Source organism: Sphaerodactylus townsendi, linkage group LG10, assembly GCF_021028975.2.
Source record: "Sphaerodactylus townsendi isolate TG3544 linkage group LG10, MPM_Stown_v2.3, whole genome shotgun sequence".
Lineage (NCBI taxonomy): Eukaryota > Metazoa > Chordata > Lepidosauria > Squamata > Sphaerodactylidae > Sphaerodactylus > Sphaerodactylus townsendi.
The window spans coordinates 78533585-78552457 of record NC_059434.1 but is presented as its reverse complement, the minus strand read 5'-3'; the positions used below and the strand labels follow the sequence as shown (position 1 = coordinate 78552457).

The 18873-nt window shown below is 48.3% G+C and overlaps 1 protein-coding gene across 1 annotated transcript in view; it reads right to left on the bottom strand.

Moving 5' to 3' along the window:
* RASGEF1B (RasGEF domain family member 1B) overlaps nt 1–14645 on the bottom strand; it is a 46494-nt gene extending 31849 nt beyond the window's left edge. The window contains exon 1 of the mRNA XM_048508760.1: nt 14464–14645. The gene's annotated coding sequence lies outside the window, so the exon portion shown is untranslated. The remainder of the gene's footprint in view (nt 1–14463) is intronic.
* Nucleotides 14646–18873: the final 4228 nt, after the last annotated feature.

The following is an 18873-nucleotide window of genomic DNA, read 5'->3' as shown; positions in this document are numbered from 1 at the left end:
GAACTGTAGTCCATAACATCTGGAGGGCCACAAGTTTGACACCTATGCCCTAGGGCATGGATTCCAGAGGGCTGTGACTTGATAGCTCACACACATACACATTCACCTTAAACTGGATTTTTTTCCACGATCCCCAAATCATTTTCATTACCCTCATTCCAAATGAAATGTGCTGCATTAAAAAAAGAAATATCGTGCCCTAGTTTAGATTGCACTGTGCACTCGGGCAGAGGAGGAGGCCCAAATTTCAGCACCAAGTCATGCCTGCCAACAGCAGCTCAAGGGTTCTGGCAGTCGGCACGTGCCTGTAAGAAAACTCTCGAGTCACAACAGAAAAGGCAGATGCTGCCGCTGCCGCTTCTCTCGCTTCTCTGCAACGTGCGTCAAATCCTCTTTCAGAAAAAGAAAGCCTCCTCTTTAAAAAAGCAAACACCCCTGCCTCCTACTCTGGGAAAACACCTGATCTCGGAGCACAAACAGCACAGTCTGCAGATAAGTTGGCGCTCTCTCCCCCTCCATCTGTGCCTTCTGCCACCCCCAACAAAGCACTTTTTCCCCCCATTCGAGAGGGAGATGAGAAGCTATTAAGTTATTAGCCGGATTCCTGGGGACAGAAAAAGGAAAATGCGCTGCGCACACGGTGAGCCAAGAGGCTCGCTTGCGTCTGGCAGCAGGTCTGGACAATGGAGGCATTCAAAAGAGGCTTGCCCGAGACTAGAGGATTCGAAGAGCTGACAATGGAAGAGAGCAAAAACTTGCTGTTTATGAGCCGAGAAAGGGGGAAGGGAATGGGTATAGTGAACGGAGGCTGCCTGGCCTACACGACCCCTGTTGCTAATCCCTCTTTTCAAGAAGCCAAAGGAGATTTGCATCAAAATAAGGAAGGGTGGCAGCTCTCTGAAAAAGCCACGTCCATCACTTGGAGCAGCTGTTCAGGCCAGGGCCGGATTCCACTTGGCACAGAGGAAAGTGGGAGCGGGGCGAAGAGGAAGAATCGGAGCAGTCCACGTGCTGCTGTAGCAACGGAACGGAGAAAAGGTGCCGGGCTCCGGCGAACAAGGGTCCGTTGTGACCCAAGACTGGCAGGTGGAATTCGGACAGCAAGAGAATGCCACATGCGGCTCAGAAGGGCAGGGGGAAACTGTTTAGACCCATTGCTGGAAGCCTCCTCCTGACTGTAGCGGCTGCTACAGCCCTAGTCCTAGCCATTCAGTCTCCTTCCATCTGCCAGAGATCAAGACCAGGCATGGCAGCCATAAGCAGAGGTTCTTTGATGACTAAGAAGTTCATAAAAGAGGAAAACTAAATAATAGTCCCCACATTCACAGAATAAACAACAATTTTCAGAGCAGCATGGGGCAGGTGGGTGGGCGGATGGGGCATCAAGAATGGGTATTGAAATCTGAGTTCTGAAGGCTGTATGTTCAGTCCTTTGGGGGAAAGGGGATGTAGCATTAACACAAGCTGATTTGTTGGCTTTTATTTATTTATTTATTTAGCTATTTAGCTATTTATTTATCTATTTATTTGTTAGATTTATAGGCCGCCTCACCCCCGAAGGGCTCGAGGCAGCTCACAATATAGCTGTTCTCAATGACAGCAAATAGTACAAAAATATAACTTAAACCCATTTTTACAGAGTGCACCCCGATACTGGGGTTCTTGCTACAGCAGCGCTACCCACCAGAGTTGTGCCAAGGAACCATGAAATGGAGGCAGGGTGATTTGAAGTGCAGAAGAGCCAGCTGGGAGGATAGCAAACCCTTCCTCCGCTTGTACCCTCCATATGCTTCTCCATTACATTATCAGAAAGACTCAGGCCCCTTCCGCACATGCAGAATAATGCACTTTCAATCACTTTGAAGCTGTGCGGAATAGTAAAATCCACTTGCAAACCATTGTGAAAGTGGATTGAAAGTGCATTGTTCTGCATGTGCGGACAGGGCCTCAGAGCACCACAAACACACAATGCTGCCTAGCAAGGTCGGTATATTGCTACTCTGACCGGCAGCAGCTGTCCAGGGTCATAGGTAGAGATCTTTCAAATCACCTCCTACATCAGGGGTGTCAAACTCGCGGCCCTCCAGATGTTCATGAACTACAATTCCCATCAGCCCCTCCCAACATGAGCATTGGCAATACTGGCAAGGGCTGATGGGAGTTGTAGTTCACGAACATCTGGAGGGCCGTGAGTTTGACACCTGTGTCCTACATGATCCTTTTATCAGGAGGTACCACGGGTTGAAACCACTGAGCCACAGCCCAGTCCCCAGAAGTACCTTGTGGCAGGAGAAAAACAGGTGTGAAGGAACAGTTTTAGTAGAGGTGGGAAAGGTTCAAACATCACTTCCTGTAGCTTCAGTGCTTAAATTCCACCCAGGCAGAGCAGGATGGGGCATGGACTAGTGGCAAAGCACAAGCTTTGTGTGCCGGAGTCCCCAGGAGTTGTCCCAGCATCTCCATTGAAAGGAGATCATGCAGCAGATGTTCCAAAAGCTCCTTTTCTGCTTGGGACCAGGAGAGATGCTGCCGGTCAGAGCAGACAACGCTGCACTCAGTGGACCGATGGTCAGACTCCATTTATGGAAATTATATGCATCCATCAGCCACCATTTATTGTCATAGAATCATAGAGTTGGAAGAGACCACAAGGGCCATCAAGTCCAACTGCCTGCAATGCAGGAACACATAATCAAAGCACTCCCGACTGATGGCCATCCAGCCTCTCTTTAAAAACCTCCAAAGAAGGAGACTCCACCACTTTCTGAGGCTGTGAATTCCAATGTCGAACAGCCCTGACAGTCAGAAAGTTCTTCTTGTCCCCTGTCATACCCCCAGAGAAGCTCTTACTATTTATTATTATGTCTCAGTTGTCCCTATAGCTACCATGTTTCACCAAAAATAAGACAGTGTCTTATATTAATTTTTGCTCCCAAAGATGTGCTATGTCTTATTTTCAGGGGATGTCTTATTTTTCTGTGTTCATCGGGCATGCTTCCAAAAAAAACTTTGCTACATCTTACTTTCGCGGGATGCCTTATATTTCACACTTCAGCAAAACCTCTACTATGTCTTATTTTCAGAGGACGTCTTATATTCGGGGAAACAGGGTAGAATGGGTTTAGTTCCTTTTGTATAGTGTTCTAAGGGAGGGAACTTTAGTTAGACCCTGTCCCTTTAAGAAGCCCCCTAGAGGCAGTCTTCCTTTCATTACCCAGTAGTGCTCCTGTTCAGTTAATTTAGTCTAAGGTGCCAGTGGAGCTGGAAGGCTGCAATATCTCTTACGTCTAAGGTGTATAAAGTATAAAGCATTAAGTTAAGGTGTTACAGAAAGTAAAGTCCAGATAGAGGACACTGAAGGAACCAAGAGGAGGCACAGACAAAGTGGACTTCCTTGGAAGAAGTCAAGAAAGAATCAAAGTCTCAAGCTTTAAGTTGTTCCAGTCAAGCAAGTACTTTGTTTTAGTCAGACCCAGGGAGGAGTTAGGGTCTTAATTCTTCTATGCAATAAAATCTCTTTGTATAACTGTGACACCTTGCTTGTGAGTCTTCCACTCTGTTCTGGCCGAGTACAGGGCACCTAAGATATTTTACTTGGGGAACAGAACATCCTCTGTATAGGGTTGCCAACCTACAGGTAAGGCTTGGAGATCTCTCGGAATTAAAAACTGACCTTCAGACTAGAGAGATTAGTTTATCTGGAGAAAATGGCTGAAGGTGGGTTTAAGGCAGGGGTCTGCAACCTGCGGCTCTTCAGATGTTCATGGACTACAATTCCCATCGGCCCCCTGCCAGCCATGCTGATGGGATTTGTAGTCCATGAACATCTGAAGAGCCGCAGGTTGCAGACCCCTGTTAGGCATTGTATCATGCTGAGGATCCTCCCTTCTGTTAACCACCCCCAAGCTCCACCTGCCCCCCCCCCCAAATCTCCAGGAATGTGTTAGCAATCCTACTTATGAATTCAGAGCAGAGAGAATCTTAAGTTATTCTACTCCCCCTTGGAAAAGGTCACAGGAGTACTACATACAAACTTCATGACCACCACAAGAATGAGGACACCAGATTTAGAAGACTGGAACACGGGCTCATTTGGATGATTCGCTACTTCATCGGGTTCCAGAGGAATTGTTAGTCACAAGTCAGGGAAATCAGCATCAGACCAAGTAACAGCCTCGAGAAGCTTGTGCTTTGTAAACAAAACATTAGTCAGCGTTCAAAAGGCACAGCTGGATTTCTCCGAATATTATTGTCAATAAAAGACTAACGCAGCCACGCTTGAGTAACAAGCTGGAATGCACTCCAAGGAGTTAGCTGCAGCCAAACCAATTTATTGTGGCTGTAGCTTCAGAAGGTAAAGGCTCAGGGTAGTCAACTGACACTGGGCAATTGCCAGAGATTTTGGGGTAGCAGTGGCGTAGTGGTCAAGAGCAGGTGCATTCTAATCTGGAGGAACCGGGTTTGATTCCCCGCTCTGCTGCCTGAGCTGTGGAGGATTATCTGGGGAATTCAGATTAGCCTGTGCACTCCCACACATGCCAACTGGGTGACCTTGGGCTAGTCACAGTTCCTCTGAGCTCTCTCAGCCCTATATACTTCACAGGGTGTTTGTTGTGAGGGGGGAAGGGCAAGGAGATTGTCAGCCCCTTTGAGTCTCCTACAGGAGAGAAAGGGGGAGGGATGTATAAATCCAAACTCTTTTTCTCCTAGTGCCTTTGGGAAGGCAAAGCTTGGGAAAGGAAAAAGACCTCTGTGTGGTATAACGCCATAGAGTCCCCCCCCCCCATCCAAAGCAACCATATGGATGGGGGCGGGGGACTCATATCTACCATTTGTAATTCTGAGAGATCTCTAGGGCCCCCACCCCAGAGTTTGGCAACCCCATGAAGTCCCCAAGCCAGGACGACACAAGAAATAGCCCTGGATGGAAACATGTATCTCCCCAGTATCCAAAAACACTTCCAGACATTTCAGTGGGGCAACTCAGTGCAAATGGGTATCTGACTGCCAGTGCCTACCTTGACTCTGTTGGAGAATCACACCCGCCCCCGCCCCCTAAAGAAAACAGAAACAATTCCTTACATTCCAGCCACGTGTGAGGCTCTGTATTATATAAAGAAACGTCAAATGATTACCGAAATGATCCAAACTCAAACAGGGAGAATAATTGTTGGCAGGTGTTGGCGAGGCTGGGTCATGGGTTCGGCATCACTGTCTCCTTTCTAAGATGTCAACAAGAATTCAGCTCTGTTGGTGAGGCGCCGTGGCAGCACGGTTTCAGGGAGGGCGCATTCATTTGATGTCCATCCGAAAATAGTCTCGAACGCCAAGCAAGAAATCATAGGAAGCACTTACAGGGCATTCTTAGCAAGTAGCCTAGCCTGCCCTGAAACAGAATTGTGTGGTTGTAGAGAAAACGGGGGTAAGATCGCCCACATTTTTACTTCAGACTGTGCAAAAATATTTAGGCTTGGTCGATTGGCTGACTGAGGGCATACTGACCCAAGGAGAGCAGATATGGCGGCCAGAAGGGGACACAGGCAGACTGCCCGACAAAGGCCTCGTCTAACATTCACCAGAGGGAGAAAATACGTTATATGGAGCCTTCAAAATACGTGTCCTATTAAGCTGATTCAAGTCAACTGGGCTCCAGAGGATGTTTGACAGGAGAAACAAGACTTTGGATGCCATGTCCCTCGGCTTTCCTCTGCACGTGGCTGCATCGACCAAAGAAGACCCCCAAATCAGGCCATACCCAAGGATGGGTAGACAGGAGGGCTCTAGAAGGATATAAACAAAGCAAACCTAAAAGTCTATAACGAACCTTTGGCACTCCAGATGTTATGGACTACAATTCCCATCAGCCCCTGCCAGCATGGCCAATTGGCCATGTTGGCAGGGGCTGATGGGAATTGTAGTCCATAACATCTGGAGTGCCAAAGGTTCGCCACCATGAGATGCTTTTCAGTATCACCGCACTTTGTGGGGAGGATCCTTAGATATATGATACAGGCAAGTGTTTTGGCCCTTCGTGACATAAATATGGCGAATCAAGCAGGGCTGCTCCTAGTGGCGTACCATTAATGGGGACATAGGGTATCCCATGTCCCCAGGAGCATGCTTTTCCGTCACATAGGGGGTGCCAGGCCCCCCCCCCCCGCATGACAAAATGACGTGCGCCCAAGCCACCCACAGCTGAGCCCCGCCCCCTCCCACCTGGACTTCCACATGGAGCCGGGGGGGGTGGGGGGCACGGGGAGGTGATGCCCCAGACGCCATTTAGGCACAGTATTGCCACTGACTGCTTGCATAAAAAAGTCCTTAGCTAGGGTTGCCAACTTCAAGGTGGTGGCTGACACCTCCTGCTATTGCATCTGAGATGAGTTCGCCTGGAGAAAGTGGCCCCGATGGAATTCACAAATCTCCAGTCATCTTTATCCTGAAAAGGGTTGAACAGCAGGAGATCTCCAGGTACCACCTGGAGGTTGGCAATCCTGTATAAGGCCCATCACCCTCTCCTCCAATAGAGAACCAGCACAGGGGGGAATGCCCCTAGGACTTCCTGCTGGTTAGAGAAGTGGGCACTGACAAACAATACAGAATCCCCTGCCTACCCCTGCCGCAATGTGACAACAATGTGCAGGCATTCCTTAGCAATACTACAAAATTATCTCCTCCTCCAATTCAAATGCACAACAACCCTGTGAGGTTTGATATGCTGAAAGAGAATCACTGACCCAAGGTCATCCAGCGAGTGCCCACGGCAGAGAGTAGGGATCCAAACCCAAGTCCACTGGACTCTGTACCGGACTGACTCACTGACTCTGTACTCGCCTGACTCACTAGTTCAGGGGTCGGCAACCTTTAGTACCCAAACAGCCATTTGGCCCCACCTCCCCAAGCTCCATCCCACCCCCGCCCTGGCCTCCCCAAGCCCTGTCTTCAGCCAAGTGGGTGAGATAGTCAGCGGCAGCGACATCAACGACAGCAAGTTGCACTTGGTACGCGGCGAGCACACCTCCTTCCCCTCCCTCCCTCCCTCCCGCGTCCTTTCCTCTCCTTCCAAGGCACCAGAGGGGGCAGGGAAGGAGGCGGGCTCGCCACATCCCAAGGGCAACTTGAAGTCGTTGGCGTTGCCACTGTGGAGCCGCAGTACGAGGATGAAAGAGCCACATACGGCTCCAGAGTCACGGGTTGCCGACCCCTGCACTAGTTACTGACTAGTGAGCGAAAGCCAGTGCGGTACAGAGGCCAGACTAGGATCTGGGAGACCCGGGTTCGAATGCTCACTCTGCCATGGAAGCTCACAGGGTGGCCTTGGGCCAGTCACACGCTCTCGGTCAATCTACCTCACAGGGTTGTTGTAAGTACAAAACGGTGCAGAGGAAACGAAAGTAAGCCATGTTGGGTTTCCACTGGGAGGGCATTGTTAATTAGACGCTATTCCAGCAATCTTGATGCAACGTTTCGTTTACCGCCGGGGGAGGGTGGTATATAAGTTTAATAAATAAATAAACATTTCATTTCTATTATTATGGGTTTTATAAACTGTTGATGTATTTTATGCTGTGATATACCCTAGATCCTGCTTTTGCGGGGGAGAGCGGAATATATATAAAATTATTATTATTAAATCAAGTAAACAAGTGAAGTGAATGCAGTTATTCCTGGATACAACGAGTTCTTTCCTCTATACAGAGAACTTCTGTGCTTCCTTATAAATGTAAAAAACACACACACATTTAAACGCTTCGGTCCCTTAAGATGCAACCAACCTACACGGCACAAATTAGCAGGCTAATAATTACCGTATTATATGATCCACCAAAGACCCTGGAAAAATTCTGCCGGCTGCCCATTCCGTTGCAGAGAAAGCCCGGGTGATTTATGGAATGAATTAATTTGAAGGGCATGAACAATAGACCACGACTGGTCTAAGAACACAATGAAATACCGGCCCTTTCTCCATGAAGCAGGCACCGTGAGAGGCCAAAGCTGGGTCTACCCCAGCCCCAAGTCATTATTTACGATCAAGCAGGTGGAAAGCGCTTCCAGACAAAGGTCAGTCTGGAATGCGGATACAGGTAGCTACCTTTTGCCTCCATGAGCTGCTCCCACATGCATCAGAATTAGTTTAACTTCTCATTTCTTCCCAATGGGGACCCAAAGCAGCGTACGCCATTCTCCTTTCGTCCATTTTATCCTCAAAACAACCCTTTGAGGTAGGCTGCGAGGAAGTATGGCTGGTGCAAGGTCACCCAGCAAGCTTCCACGACCGAGTGGGGATATGAACTGGAGTCTCCCGGCCCCTAGCTTAATGCTCTAACCACCACGCCATGCTGGTTCACAGAGTGATTTGAACTGGAGTTTCTAGTTAGTGCTGTTCAAGGATATTGCCAGACATTACATTCAGCTATTAGTCAATCTCCTTTAAGCTACGCCAGGGGAATGCACGTCATGAGGGGGACCTTGGGGGGGGGGGGAAACCCCTGGGTGCAACTTGAAAAGTTCATGTGGGGGGCGCATTTGGAATTTCCACGTCCCACCTTCTCGGGCTGCTGCTGCTGTCAATCATCCGCAGCCTCGCCTCCCAGCAAGCCCCACCTCTTCCAATGCTTTCCAGGCAGCCTATGTGTTGGCAGGGACTGATGGGAGTTGCAGTCCATGAACATCTGGAGGGCCATAGGTTGGCCACCCCTGGTCTAAGAGGACTCGCAGGAAGAAGACGGGAAGGGGGCAGAAGGGGGCGCTCCCAGCTCCTGATCTGACGTAGTGCCCCCACCCCACCCAAAAATCATATTGGTCCATGAGCCAATTCTCCTTGAGTCAGCGTGGCGTCGTGGTTGAGAGTGACAGACTCTGATCTGGAGAACAGGGTTTGATTCCCCACTCCTCCACATTAAGTCAGCTGGGTGTCTTTGGGCTGCTCAGCCCCACAAGGTGTCAGGTGTGGGGAGACGAAGGGGAGGAATTTGCAAGTTGCCTTGAGAGGTGGTGATGGCCACTCACCTGGATAGCTTTAAAAGGGGCTTGGATAGATTTATGGAGGAGAAGTCGATTTATGGCTACCAATCTTGATCCTCCTTGATCTCAGATTGCAAATGCCTTAGCAGACCAGGTGCTCAGGAGCAACAGCCGCAGAAGGCCATTGCTTTCACCTCCTGCACGTGAGCTCCCAAAGGCACCTGGTGGGCCACTGCGAGTAGCAGAGAGCTGGACTAGATGGACTCTGGTCTGATCCAGCTGGCTTGTTCTTATGTTCTTAGATTCTATCTGGTTGAGAAAAGTGGAGTATAAATCCAAACACTTCCTCTTTGCCTGCTCCATTGTTTCTATCCATGTAGTTGACAAGCCTTACAGAACATAATTAGGTAGGCAGAAGCCTCGCATCAGAAACAGGAAGTCCAAAGTCCACCCGTTCTTCCTCTGCATCCCTCAGGTGTTAGGTCTGGGAAACACCCTTTGGCCCAGCCGCTTGGGGAACATAACCTAACAGTCTAGAGCACAGGTGTCAAACTCGCGGCCCTCCAGGTGTTATGGACTACACTTCCCATCATCCCCTGCCAGCATCATGCTGGCGGGGGATGATGGGAACTGTAGTCCATAACATCTGGAGGGCCGCGAGTTTGACACCTGTGCTCTAGAGTATTAGGCCCCTTCCGCACTTGCAGAATAATGCACTTTCAATCCACATTCATAATTGTTTGCAAGTGGATTTTGCTATTCCGCACAGTAAAATCCAGCTCCAAAGTGCATCGAAAGTGGATAGAAAGTGCATTATTCTGCATGTGCGGAAGGGGCCTCAGACTACATAGATCAAGGGTATGAGTCAGCATCTATCAAAGGATATTTCAAATCAGCCGGGCAGGCGTTAAATGCCACAGCGAACAAGGACATCCCAGTCTGTCACCTATTCCAAAAGGTTCTCCGATTACATGTTGAGTCTCTGGGAGACAGAAATCAACTGCAAATGGTCTCCCTTTGTTAGGATAGAAGGGAGCAGCAGTGGCGTAGGAGGTTAAGAGCTCATGTATCTAATCTGGAGGAACCAGGTTTGATTCTCCGCTCTGCCTCCTGAGCTGTGGAGGCTTATCTGGGGAATTCAGATTAGCCTGTACACTCCCACACACGCCAGCTGGGTGACCTTGGGCTAGTCACAGCTTCTTGGAGCTCTCTCAGCCCCACCCACCTCACAGGGTGTTTGTTGTGAGGGGGGAAGGGCAAGGAGATTGTCAGCCCCTTTGAGTCTCCTGCAGGAGAGAAAGGGGGGATATAAATCCAAACTCTTCTTCTTCTAGATATACCTTACCCATGGCCCTTTTGGGAGACATGGAATTTGGGGGAGAAAACACAAGATTAGGGGGTTTTTTTAAGCTAGAGGTTTGCCACTAGAAATGCTCCCGACGGGTTCACAGCAAGCTGTGCTGTCTAATGAATATGTACGATGCATGCCCACAAAACACTGGTCCATACCTGACATTTTACATCCACATGTAAAAACATTTAACAGATTAATGTCCAAATGAGCTGCAGCTGTTCCGCTAAGAAGAGAAAGCGCACAATTTTCCCGGAGGTTGGGAAACAATGAGCGACAGAAATGCACAAACACAGATCGCGCCTCGCTTGACGGAATCTCGTCTGATTAAACAGATGCTAATTTCTTCCAACGGAACTCAGTCGGAGGGATGGAGAAGTGGGAGGAATTAGTTACGTTGCCAGCATCTGCCGGATTATTTCAGATGCCAGCAATTCTCATCCCGAACGGAAGGTGGAACCTGATCCTAAACCCACGGATCAAAGTCTCACACGCCTATAAAGTCAACAGACTTTTTTAAAGTAGGACATTTCTAAGCAAACCAAAGGCAAAGGAGTTTGGAAACAAGGGACTTTTCAACTCCATGTAGGTTTATGGGAAAGGGGGCAATTTTCACAAGTGGGAAGGAACATGGCTGGGAGATGAATAAGAGGCTTCAGTATGTCTGCCCGAGGAGGTCAAAAGTTAAGACACCTACACATTTCTTGGGAGCACCAGACAACAAAATTCCTCCCAGCCAGTAAAACGAAATAGATCTGAGTCACTCCCAAGCTTTGCAAAACCGTCTCGGGATCCGGGTTTCACTCTGCCAATTTTCGTTAAACATTAAACTGGGAAGGCATGTGCAGAAGTCACCGTATGGATGTGACTCTCATGAGGATTTAGTTCTTTTATTGTCCAACAGCAATAAAAAAGAGAATTTAACAGCATCTTGCAGGTAGAAGAAGAAGAAGAGTTTGGATTTATATCCCCCCTTTCTCTCCTGTAGGAGACTCAAAGGGGCTGACAATCTCCTTGCCCTGCCCCCCTCACAACAAACACCCTGTGAGATAGGTGGGGCTGAGAGAGCTCCGAGAAGCTGTGACTAGCCCAAGGTCACCCAGCTGGCGTGTGTGGGAGAGCACAGGCTAATCTGAATTCCCCAGATAAGCCTCCACAGCTCAGGCGGCAGAGCGGAGAATCAAACCCGGTTCCTCCAGATTAGATACACGAGCTCTGAACCTCCTACGCCACTGCTGCTCCTTAGGTAGAGCTAAGACGCTTTCCCCATGGAGGAGGCGAAGAGGCTGCCCTGCCAAAGAACTAAGTGTTACTCAATAGCTTCTGTGCCCTTTTCACTGTCTGAACTTGACTGGCTACGAAGATATTTTCTGCCTCTAAAAGCCAAAGTTTTTTTAAAAAAACAAAACAAACAAACCTCCAAGCAAACAGCTTTCCCCCATTTATTCACAAAGATGGTACTTACCCAGTCTTAAATCTTGTCTTTACTGGCATGTAAAGTATACTATATAAATGTGACCATTGGGGCACTTTAACACCTCAGGTGCAGCATCAAACTATAGCATCAACCTACACCCCCTTCGGGGATGGGCGGGGTAGAAATATAAACAAATAATTAAAAAATATATAAATAATTATTCTGCAAAGGGTGATGAATAGCTTGGATCCTTTGTCAAAGGCATATCATATTCTCATCCTCTTCCAAAACCCACTTTTTGCGTAGACAAGTCTTCTCGCTATATTGACACACCTCTGGGAAGATTACCTGTAACTTACAGGTAAATGCAATGAAACCATGCATAGGAACTGACTGCACCTGAGTAATGTCACTCCACCAAGACCTCCCAAGATGGCACAGAACTGCATCCAAACAACTGATATACTCTGATTTATATATCCCCACACCAAGGATTGCTCTCTCTCTCTCTCTGCTTTTCCACATTAGCTTTCTTTGCTCTGCCTTTCATCCAGCCCTGAGGCCTTTTCCGCACGTGCAGAATAATGCACTTTCGATCCACGTTCACAACTGTTTGCAAGTGGATGTTGCTATTCCGCACAGTAAAATCCAGCTGCAAAGTGCATTGAAAGTGGATTGAAAGTGCATTATTCTGCATGCGCAAAAGGGGCCTAGTCAGAGGGTTTAAGAGCAGCAGTGGCGCAGGAAGTTAAGAGCTCGTGTATCTAACCTGGAGGAACTGGGTTTGATTCCCCGCTCTGTCGCCTGAGCTGTGGAGGCTTATCTGGGGAATTCAGATTAGCCTGTACACTCCCACACATGCCAGTTGGGTGACCTTGGGCTAGTCACAGTTTCTCGGAGCCCATCTACCTCATAGGGTGTTTGTTGTGAGGGGGGAAGGGCAAAGAGATTGTAAGCCCCTTTGAGTCTCCTGCAGGAGAGAAAGGGGGATATAAATCCAAACTCTTCTTCTTCTCTTCTTAGTTCATGGGATGAGATTGCTATATCTCTGAGCTTGGCAAAGTAAACCAAAACAAACTTGTTCACACTGACTTAGAGCAATTTACTAGCACAATCCACTCAGCCAGGTAGCCTGTGAGGTTTCCTTTATGAGAAATCAAAGGTTTAAGTTCCCTCTATCTCCCCCCACCCCCTTTTGCTGTTTGCAGAAGGTGCTAGACAGGGCTGTTCTGTTAAAGAAGAGAATCTGATAGGATTCTCTGTAAACCAGGTGGTCCTAAATACAAAGGGATGGATTTAAAGAATCGTCTCATGGTTTCGGATCTAGATTTATTAGTTATTTTTATTTAATATAGCAACAAAGAGGAAGAAGCTGAGAAAGTTTGGATCAGAGGTCCCTTCGTTCAGTATCCTGTTATTATCAGAAGTCACAATAAGCATCTCCAGAAATTTCACAATCAGGCCAGATCTCCCAAGATCTACATCCCAGGATTCTGAGATACACTGCTTCCATACATGGAGTTTCTAGGAGCAGCAGCCAGTACTCATCTCTGCCAGTTTGTCATTCTGTTTTACTACTGTTGTTCACCACCTTGAGCCCTGCAGGGGAGGGCAGTTTATAAAGTGAATAAAACAAACAAACAAACAAACAAACAAATCCACCCAGTCCCGATTTGGAATGTTTGCAGACATTAAATCTTAGATTAAAAGCAGCCCCCAGAAACTGTTAAACTGCAGCTGCAAACAGATCCATCTGGATGTAGTTCAGAGACACTTAATGCCAAGTAAACATGTGTCAGGATCAAGCTGCAATTGGACTCCATTCCCATTCTCCACCGAGTGACCAATAAGCCGATTTAAGATTTAGTCAACTTGTTTCACGACATGTGACATTGACACACGAGAATGGGGGGCGTGTGACCGGAGGGGGGGGGGGGTTCACCCTAAGACCTGGCCGTCAGCTCAGAGTCATGAGCATATTTCCAGCTCCCTTTAATCCGCCTGTTTATGGAAACCAATCCCGGGAATCCCAACTCGGACCTCTGCATGAATCGCGCCAATTGCATAAATCAAATGTGAAAGAGGCTTCGGGGAACGGGCGGGAATCCCCGTTTGGTTTGCAGGGGAAACCAGCGCAGTTTGGGGGAAAGTTTGCGCACGACAGGGGGGGGGGGGCGCACGAAAGGCTAACCCCCCCCCCCCCGCCCTTGAAAGCAAAAGCGCAACCGAAGTACAGTGTGCCAGTTAAGCCGGAGTCCCTGAATCAGTTCAGCTCCACTACAATCAAGCGGGATTTCGGGGGGGGGGGGGAGTGGTGGTGGTATTCCAGTTTTGCCCCGCTGCGATTCCAAGTCGCTTTGGACCGCTCCCGCTTAAGGGGAGCTGCCGGGTCGGCTCTGGAGCAAGAGCTGCTAAGCGAAGCGCCAGTCCCCGTCCCCCCCTCCGCCAATCAATAATCAATAATCCTGACCCGTCAAAGCAAGCATGCAAAAGGAAGGATTCCAGATGAAAAGCTCACGCGCCCCAACAGGTTTACCGCGGCTCAACGAGCTCCGGGAGAGCAATGAACAAACTCCGGGGACTCGCCCTGCCTCTTCAGGGATCGCGGGAAGAAAAGTCCCCCGGCCGGCCAGCACAGCACCCCCGAGGGCACAGCACCAACTCCGACCTTCCCCTCACCCGGGACAAACCTGCAGCCCCCCAACCCGGCCGACTCGAGGCAGGCACCCACCTCTTCTCCAGCGCTTCCGCAAGAGCCCGCACCAAACTGCGCGCACCGGCTCAGCCGCTCCCGGAGCGCAGCGCGGCCCCCTGGCGTCTCCCGTGGGAAGCGGGTCGCTGCGATCAATAGTCTCAACCTAAACGGATCGATCAGGCTGCACGGGCGCCTCCTGGGGCTGAACTGGGAGCCCCCTGCTCCGGCCGCTCCGCTACTAGCGAACACGCCCCCTCCTTCTGCTCCGCCCTTCCAGGATTCCCACCAATGGCAAGGCAGGGTCTCTCCGCCCACCAGGGAAGGGGGACAAGGAGGGGGGGGGCCTGCAAAAGGGCAGGGGTGGGGGAGATCCGGTGGCATTTCTGGCGGGATCCTCCTCTTCCAAATACTCTGCCAGGAACAGATGAAGCTGCCTTAAATTGAATCAGCTCCACCAAGGGCAGCGTTGGCTGCTCTGACTGGCAGCCGGGGTCTCAAGCAGAGGTCTCTCACATGTCCTATTGTCTGGTCCTTTTAAGTGGGGAGGCTGGGAATAGAACCTGGGACTTCCGGCATGCAAAGTAAAGGCTCCCCCGCTGAGGCACAGACCCTCCCCATGGCACAGGGAATGAATGAGGACGGTGTGTAATTTGTCTTTAGGGAAGTGGTGTGGCTCAGTGGCTAAGCCTCGACTTTGCGGGAAAAAGTTCCCCTTATTTGGTCCCTGGCATTTCCCGTTAGCAGGACCGGACTGCTGCGTGGGGAATCTGACTGCCCAAGGCCCCTTCTGCTCATGCAGAATAATGCATTTTTAATCCACTTTCAGTGCACTTTGAAGCTGGATTTTACTGTGCATAATAGCAACATCCACTTTCCATCAATTGTGAAAGTGGACTGAATGTGCATTATTCTGCATGTGCGGAAGGGGCCCAAATGTCCTATTGACAGCCTTGCTCTGGACTTGCAAGCTGAGGGGGTGTGTTCCTGGCACAAGCCATCTCGTGTTGGGTCTTCCTCTCTTCCTGCTGCCTTCCAACTTTTCTTAGCATTACTGTCTTTTCCAGTGAGTTTTGCCTTCTCAAGTAGTCGATAACGTAGGAGGAAAAAAATGGCCAGACTCAGGTAAGGTGTCTTTATGTGAGCTGGGAAGCCCTAAAATCTTCACACAATCTCGAGCCTCTTAGCCTACCTTGCAGGGTTGTCGCTCTTGTCATTTTCCACTTTTGTAATGCCATGTTCTGCTTTGTTTGGCACGTCATGTCGGATCCTTTTTTTTTGTTTTTGCCTGGTTAAGGATTTTTGTAATGTAGACATTGTTTTGTAATTTCTACCCTGTTCTTGAATGGCTCGTGCTATTGAATTACACTGTGGCTCAGTCAGAAAGGTGGACTATAAATACAATCAATCAAATGGAATAAATATACCCTTGCCTGATCTCTGTGGAAGGACAGCAGGATAAAAACATGAAGTAGGGTTACTTAGGGAGGGGAATTCGAATAGGAATAATTTTGATTTATACCCTGCTTCTCTCAACTGTAACAAGTCTCAACACAGCTTACAAACTCCTTCCCTTCCTCTCCCTACGACAGACATCTGGTGAGGTAAATGAGAGAGTCCTGAGAGAACTGCGACTAGCCCAGGGCCACCAAGCAGGTTTCATGTGGAAGAGTGGAGAATCAACCCCAGTTCTCCAGATTAGAGTCTGCCACTCACGTGGAGGAATAGGAATCAGAAAGGACCTCAACAAGAATAATGTCATAAAGTTATAGAATCATAGAGTTGGAAAAGACACCCAAAGGCCATCAAGTCCAACCCCCTGCAATGCAGGAACACTCAATCAAAGCACTAATCAAAATCTTCCACAGGCGCCATTTTCTCCTGGAGAACTGATCTCCGTAGACTGAAGATGAGCGGTAATTCTGGGCCCCATCGGGAAGTTGGCAACCCTGTGTGACTTCGCTGAAACTTTCCCTTCAACAGAACCGCTCTGCTTTTCGTCACCAGCCAAAGAAGAGAGGTGACGCCTTGCTCAGGGCTACAAGATGAGGCTGTTTATCTTGTATTTGCTTATTTATTTTATTTATTTATTATTGTATTTATAAACCGCCCTCCCCCGGAGGGCTCAGGGCGGTGTACAGATAGATAGGTAGAGCACATTAAAATCAATAAACCGAATTTAGATAACATTGAATAATGGCTCTACGTCATTAAAACCAACCCCATTAAAAGCAGCGTTCTAACAACAAGATATCAATAGCGTCCATCTACTAAATCCCCTCAGAGGAAAAGGAAGGGGGGGGGAAGGGACGGCATGGTCCATAGATGACATATAAGAGTGTAAGGGGAAGGGAAGGGAGGGAGGGAGCCATTCAGCGGCTCTGCTCTCCGAAAGCCCGGCGGAACAGTTTCATACCTTGCAGGCCCCTGACGGAAATCATTAAGATCCCCGCAGAGGGCCCTGGCTGTAGCTGGGAGGTAGATGCTGTTCCCACCAGGCAGGGGCCAGAGAGCACTGTAAAGCTGCTCTGGCCCAGGTGGAGGCCAGCCGCATCATTGAGGGGCCAGGGATCACCAGTAAGTTGGCCTCTGCCGAACGCAGAGGCCGATTTGGGACGTATGGGGCAAGGTGGTCCATGCGAGGTACGGAGAGTCCCAGCAATCAGCTTAGTGGGTGCTAGTGGTGTTCCCCTGCAATCAGCGGGAACACAGATTATTAACAACCAGGGTGAGTCCTTAAGCCCTTGTGCACAGTCACCAAGGAGGGGCCCCCCTATTGGAGCTCTGATGCACAGATCCAAATGGCTCTGCAGGTTCTTTGTTATTACTTTGGAATTTCTTTGGTATTTTCGGTATAACTCTGGCATTTCCCAACCACCTGACGCAATCAAGAACGGCCTGTCAAGAGTAATACCCCCGCTCATTATGCAACTTAGGAAAAGCCATTAACATTTAGCCTCAGTGTGCCATTTTCAAGAGGAAAATCCTTTGTCCTCCCCCAGGTCTGTAGCCAGAATATTTTCATGGGGGGGGGGGGCGGCAGCAAATGAGTACAGTGGTGGTCACCCCATCATTATTTATTTCCTCTATTATTTTATTTATTTGTGCTTTATGATTTATTTGCCAGTTTTGTACTTGAGACTCAAGGTGGATCGGTGGCGCAATGCAACGCAGTTGAATAGCATGAGGGATCTAATCAGCAATGCAATAAAACTAGGATTGCAAAAATTAGAAAAGTGCAAAAAACCCTCAGACATTATATGTCACACACACAGAGAGAGACACCACAAACACACACACACGCACACTGATTTTTACATTACGACACTTCTGCCCTGCTAACTGCTAATTCTGTTCTAGCCAATTGCACAGAGAATTCACAGTGGGAAGATTTATCATAGGAATCACACCTTTGTACTTCAGCTCCTTCCTTTCTTTGAAATAGAGACTTCTCACTGGAAAAATGCATAATGGGTTTCACCCCAACCCTGGTGCTAATTGGAGGAACAGGCCAAATGATTGACAAGGCCAAGCTCCCTTTTGGTCCACCGTGACTACAGGCCTGGTCCTCTCTAAAATCTCCCCCAGATTTCTCTATAATTTTAGGGTCTTAAGCAGCCTCATCTTTTTCCTAATTCTTCCCCCACACCGCTTTTCCCTTGCACTAACCCAGAGCTGCCCCCAGCTTTCTGAACCTTTCCTGAACACAGCTAATCCTCCTCAGATAATTCTCAAAGGTTCTTTTTTCTTTCAACCAGTTTCCAAAATCTTTTTTTTTTTGCATATTTGAGCAGTCTGACGAGTACCCAGAGACCTCTCCCTTTTCCACAGGTGACACAATTGTGCAGTTTCCCCATCTGTACAAGCTAGTTTGCTATTAGATACAGTGATAATTATGGGTAGGATTGTGAGAAAAAACTATCAAGGATGTTCTACATAAATAATCCATAGCGGTAAGAAAGATTCAGTATGACCTGAATGCTAATGTATATATCACACATATCTTTAAGGGGGATAAGGAAAGTTGCCAGATCCACAGAGTTCCTTGTGTAACGAAAATCTTGTATGTATAAAAAAAATTGTCATCTGTCAGAACCATCACAGGGTGAAGTAAATAAACAAATAATAACCTTACATGCATTTTGCACTTATATGCAGCTGAGTCAACCTGAGAAAATGTTTTTTGATATATCTCATCTACTGCACTGACTGGAACACATTTACACAGGAAATTCTAGGAACCAACCGGTTGTATTTCAAGTCTTAATATATCCTAGATGTATTACAACTGTAAAGGTGTGCCAGAGGATGAGAAGCAATTATTTCTCTTTTTCAAGTTTGGTGGAATAGCATTTTTGGACCTTGCTATTTAGCATGGAGTATATTGATTCACAATCATTCGTACATTTCCAAAAAAAACCCCACCAGTTCAATTGGGTTTTAAAGCAC